We start from the raw sequence: 6,135 nt of genomic DNA, 5'->3' as shown, positions 1-6,135 counted from the left end.
TTGGTTTTCACACCTCAACTGCTAGAACAGGGCCTCATCCTCCCTGATTGAACTAACCTCATTATCTCTAGCTTGCTTGCATATATATACCTGCCCCTAGAAATTTTCACTACATGCATCTGATAAACTGAGTATTCACCCATGAAAGCTCATACTCCAAAACGTCTGTTAGTCTATAAGGTGCCACAGGATTCTTTGCTGCTTTTACAGATCCAGACTAACACGGCTACCCCTCTGATACTTGACATCATATTTGGTTGCATATCATGTGGCAGAAGAGAAAATGGCCTATACAGTTGCTGAAAAAGTTATTCGTCCAGTATTTGTGGATATGGTGCGGACAATTCTGGATGAGAAGTTTGCTGAAAAATTGAAAAGTATTCCTCTCAGTGATAACACAGTGTCTCGGTGAATATACGATATTGCAGAGAATTTGCAAGCTCAACTTGTAGTGTGCTTACATCATTTGAGGATTTTGCTATACAAGTTGACAGAAGTAATGAATGTGACCTGAATCCAAATCACTGACTCAATCCAAGGACCTGAAAAAAGCAAATTTAGTGTATTTTTACCCTGCATGCAAAAAAGCAATGAAAAATAACTACATCATTACTAAAAGGAGGAAATATAAAAGGCAAAAAGAATCCAGGAATAACTATGCTTTGAGACGCCTTTTCGAGGCTGACATAAGAAAGTAGAAAAAATTTTAACTGATTTGTTAAATTTAATGTGGCAAATGAAAGTATAATACACTGCCAATTAAACAATGCTCCTGTAGTAGTTAAAATAATAGTATTTTTGCTCATTTTTTTCCCACTAGAGCAATGTGCTTGAGCTACAACACTGTGTGTTCAGGAACTTATCACAGATACAGACGTGTACATACAAATGTGGGGAGAGGGAAAACAACATCATTTTCTGAGGGCAAAGAAGGATTCCAAATATACAGACCAATATGACTTCTCTTTAAGAACACAAGCAAACAAACAAAAAACACTCCCAACCCCACAACTTCATGTTGCTTAAGAAACAGCAAAACAGTGCCTCCAAGACAGATGGCTTCAGTTCTGCTTTTTACTCACATAGTTTGTATGTGTGAAACAGATAGGGTAAAGAATCTGGGAGTTGTATTGCAAATACAATATTATGTTTTCTTCAACCAATTAATCTACAGTATCACCTTAATTCACTTGCTAGATACCTTGGCAGCAAGTGAAAACAAATGTGAGATGCAGCTCAAATTATTTCCTTAGAGACCAAATCAGTCTTTAAAGCTTTAGAAAGAAGAAATCCCAAAGCAGCTTACTATGTATTAAAGCATTTGTTCTTTGATAGAAAATAGAAAAAAAACTATTTTTCATACTGAGGCTCCTGAGCCACACAAGCTACCAATCAAATTAATTGTTTAGAGACAAACATTTAATTAAAATACTTTCCTAAATATTGTGTAACAATGAATATTTTGCTACATTTTTTGTGAGTGGCAACTTTACCTGAATGTCAATAAAGTATAGTACATACATATGCACTCTTGTTATTATATCCGCTTACATATTTTTAAACACACACCCATTCTGAAGTAATTCCAAATTCTTCACTTCCTATTTTTTCCCCCCCATAGGAACACACACAGAGCTCCTGTCTGCCTATCAACAAAAATTGGGATGTTTTCCTCCAGACCCCACTATTCTGAATATTTATTTTATTTTATTTGTACTTATTATTTTTATGATACTAAAATAATTAAATTTTCTACAGAAGGAGTATGTACTATATTAGGCATACAGCCAGTAAGTACATATAGTAGATCCAAGATCACTCTTTACGGTAAACATTCAGAATGGTGGTTTAGCCTCACAGCTCATTAAACCTTAATCAGAGCCCTGCTGCAAAATCCTTCCTTCCACACTGCACTGAAAATGTATCCCTTCCTCTCCTAACTCTTACCTAATCATCTTGATTGCTACATTGCCATTTCCTATCATTTAAAGCCCTTATACTACAGACTTACTCTGCACTTACTTTAAACATCTGAGTAGCCCCACCACCTTCAGTAGGACTTCCATTGTAAATGTAAGTATAGGCATGAATCCATATCATTAGCTACTCCAGGTCATCAGTCAGGGAACCTCAGTGTAAATTGTTGCTGATACCAAGAATCAGAACAATAGTCTGGAGTTGTTATAATGTTGGCATCACTATTGCTACACACAATTACAAGAGGAATCTCTTTGCCCATGACCACTTTGGGGCTGAAAAAACGTGAAGATTGGAGTAAATAGCCCTCTCAGCCTTGCTTGACTTTTGTTCATGAATCAAATTATTTCACTTTTTTTCCTCTATAGAAACAGCAAGGAGGTGGCCCCCTTTAAACATAGCTACTCAAGACAGGCTATGATTTTTTTCCCTCTACAGGACCACCCAGATTCTCCACAGTGAAATGCATTCTGTACCAGACACATTAAACTACTTTATAATTTTCTTCAGACTGCAAAGACTTACAATCCGACAATACATTTATCACCATCAGCCACCACTAGCACATAAAACAGAACATATTATACAATGGGCCAAATGCACACACACAAGGAGAGAGAGAGTTAGAAAAAGAAATGATGTGGAACCCCAAGCATTAAAAAATCCTGACTCAGGCTCACAAATAAAACAGAATAATAAAATAATAAACTCAGAAGATTGGCTTTAAAATAGTGATTTAAAAGTACTTTGGAGGTTCTTTTAATTTTCTTCCTGGTTTCTGGGCCTTTAAGATTCCATTTTTTAAAAAAAAAGCATGAAAACATGAATCTCAAGGGCTAGAAACTTAATTCTTTTGAAAAAAATTAAAGCTGAGATTCTCACAATCATAACTCCAGGAGTTGGGGATTTTAAGAAAAACATCAGCGAACACAAGACGTGTGTAAGAGTGATTATACAACACAGGCAGTTTGTCCTACTGGCTATGTTCCTAGACTGGCCCTTAGGAAAGCTGGGTTCTAAGCCTGGGCTCTGCCATTGGCCTGCTAAGAGAACTTAACTGCAGTTAAACTCTATGCCTCAGTTTTCCTGTCTGGCAAATGGGGATGATATTTCTGCTCCTTTGCAAAGCACTCTGAAATCTAGACCTGAAAAAGTACTATATGAAGGGTGAGGTATGATTATTAACAACATGAAGATGAAGTGGGAACTAACTAAATTATTTTTTTCTGCATTAGGGAGGATAGATGCTGCTCAGGTGATAGAATAAGACACAAACTAAAGTTATATGATAAAATATATTTATCTTTTAACATGTTAAAACAACACATTAGACCAATCATTAATGTATATGTCTAATTGCTCATATATATTAATTATGAAAAAGTTGGTATACATTAACCCAGTGGCCCCACTACACTATGTAACTGGCACAGAGGCTATCCCATAACCTGGAATAGCAACTGATCAGCAGAGGGGATAGTTGGGGGCACAGAGAGGAGAGGGGAATTTCATGTTCACCCACATGAAACCAACATACTTGGATTGTATCCAATTGGCGTGCATTTCACCTATCCCGAACAGCAATATAATTCTTATCTCCCTGTTATCTGTACTATGTATGAATTCATCCCTCTGCCGAAAACCAATGCAAGAACTATGTATCACTTCAGTCGCATTTCTCCACCCCCAGACTAAGAATATTGTCTCAATGCCTCCATCTCCTTCCCCATCTCCCAGAGTTACCACATACTGAAGGAGTCCCCTGCCTCCTAGGGTTTGTGGAGGATAAAAAAGGACAGGACAGGCTCTTCTCAACCACATCCCCAATCCCAGTCTTTACATGATCACATAGTATTTTTGACACAGGAAAAGTAATATTGGATTATACACAAATAAAGTGGCTAAATCACTAACTGAAGTTGGAGCTTTGCTTCCTTCACCTCTGCTAAAGCCTGTCCCTGTACGGTGCTGAGCACATTTAACTCACCAAGCCACTCTTCTCTTGTTGAAGTAAATTTTTTTCTCTTTCTAGAGTCCCTGTCCGAATCCTGGAAGACCTGCATCCCAGCAAATGATCTTTATAGAGATAACTAGCCTGCCCTATCTGGCTTCACACTGCCAGATCCAAGCTAGTTCTTTCCTGCCTGCCTGCCTGATCTTCCAGTGTGGCTCTGCCTCTATCCTGCTGGTTCCTGGCTCAAAGTCAGGAAGTAGCAAGCAGTGGGAAGCATTGTATCAAGAAAGGGTCAGGAAACCTGGGGAGTAGGGCCAGTGAAGAGCAGAAATGGATTTTTTGCCCCCTCAAGAATTCTGGCCAAGGCCCACTATCTAAAGGCCAGAAACCATCCACAACTTCATTTAGTGGTTCCACAACTGGCCAGTCCCCAAAGTATTAAACATCTGTGGATTCACTGGAAACCTAATAGCATGAATCAGCACTGTTAAGAGAGCATTCTTCTACCTGTGACATATTTCTGGGAGCATGTGCAGACAAAGTTATAGACAATATGGACATACATAAATATTAAATGCAAAAAAATCTATATCACCACAGGGTTAATGTGGAAATCACAAAAAGTAGGAACACACACTAGTAATAGTAACTCTGTAAAAGTATACATCCTATATGTTTTGGAGGATACTTTTTGAGTAATATATTGATACACATTTAATCCAGGAAAACCGAAATAGAAAATTCCACATGTTGCTACTGAACCTTAAAAATCAAATACCTGCTGGAAACAGCATATTTAAACAATATCTCCATTAAGAGATTCTTTACACTTTATTTCTTATCATCATGAACCTCCACATGCACACAAGTGTCTGCCCATACAGATCCTATTGTCTTTTTTCTCTGCCCATTATAGTAATTTTGGATGTTATAACACAAAGAGGTAAAACATCCTCACCAAGAAGTGTAATTTTTAAATTTGTACAGTTTCTTTAAGGCAGTATTTATTGTAAAATGTTTCATCAAGATACATGCAGTCCCCTGATGAAAATTTACCCAGCAGAAGCCTCTCTGCCTTCCAGGCAACCAAGGAGAATGTGCAACGGTGACAAAAGGAGGCAGCTGCTCTTGTCCTACTTGGAATGATCAGAAGAGATTTTTTTAAAAGGCTTAGAACTTAATTTTGTTTCCCTTGCAAAATGCTCAATGGCCATAGTAATCAATAAGGATTATACTTACACTATGTCAAGTTTCAAATTTTTGTTATGTTTGCTGTAGCAGAGTCCAAAACAATGTTCATAGATATATTACACACACACACACACACACACACACAGCTGAAATGCTTTCGCTCCAGCTATCCAGAAATATAACTATTTGTCTTTCAGGTGAAGTTTTACTCCAAAGGTACGTGCTTCAATAAACATATTAATGGATTGTGAAAATAGGTTAACAGAAACTGCTTTGCAACTTTAACTGTATTGGTGCAATTACCTTTTGCACTGATATATGCTGCCTCACAGAAAAACATACACATAACCAGAATTCATATGTAATTTCAAGAGAGCTGTATGGCACACAGGATCAACAGAGTAAATTTTTCTTCCAAACCACAGTGTTCAAATCCATCTTTGCAAAAATGTGCAGGTGACAGAAATTATCCCAACTGTGAAAGGTCAAATGTGATTCGATTTTTCACAAAGGTTGGAAAGAATTTACAAGAGGAGCTGTCAATGCCTTCTCTACCAATCCTCAATTTAGCCCTAATTTGGCAATGTGGATGGAAAAAGAATATCAGAGGCATCAGACAATAAGTGCATCACATGAGGGTTCAGGCGCAGTAGTAAATTAGTCTTCTACACTGTGACTACTATTATTATTCTGTATATTCATCAGTTACTGACTATGAGTTCTGCACATTTTAGTGCAGCAGGAACTGATACAATGGCCCAAATATCCAGCCTACTTCTTTTCAGTATGGGAGATTGTTGAGGAAAAAAAAATTAACACCTTTTCAAAGCTATTCTAGAATTCTAAGGTAGACTGGTTGCTGTTTGTAAAATATTATAAGACTAAAGTACGTCCAAGTACATTCATATCGGGCTAATGCACAAATGAATTACACCTAGCAATGGATTTAAGACGCAATAAGATGAGATTCTATAAATACATTAGGATCCAGAGAAAGGTGAAAGAAAGTGTAG

This window comes from Chelonoidis abingdonii, chromosome 3, assembly GCF_003597395.2.
Source record: "Chelonoidis abingdonii isolate Lonesome George chromosome 3, CheloAbing_2.0, whole genome shotgun sequence".
NCBI classification, from domain to species: Eukaryota; Metazoa; Chordata; order Testudines; family Testudinidae; genus Chelonoidis; species Chelonoidis abingdonii.
Note: the sequence above shows the minus strand (reverse complement) of the source record.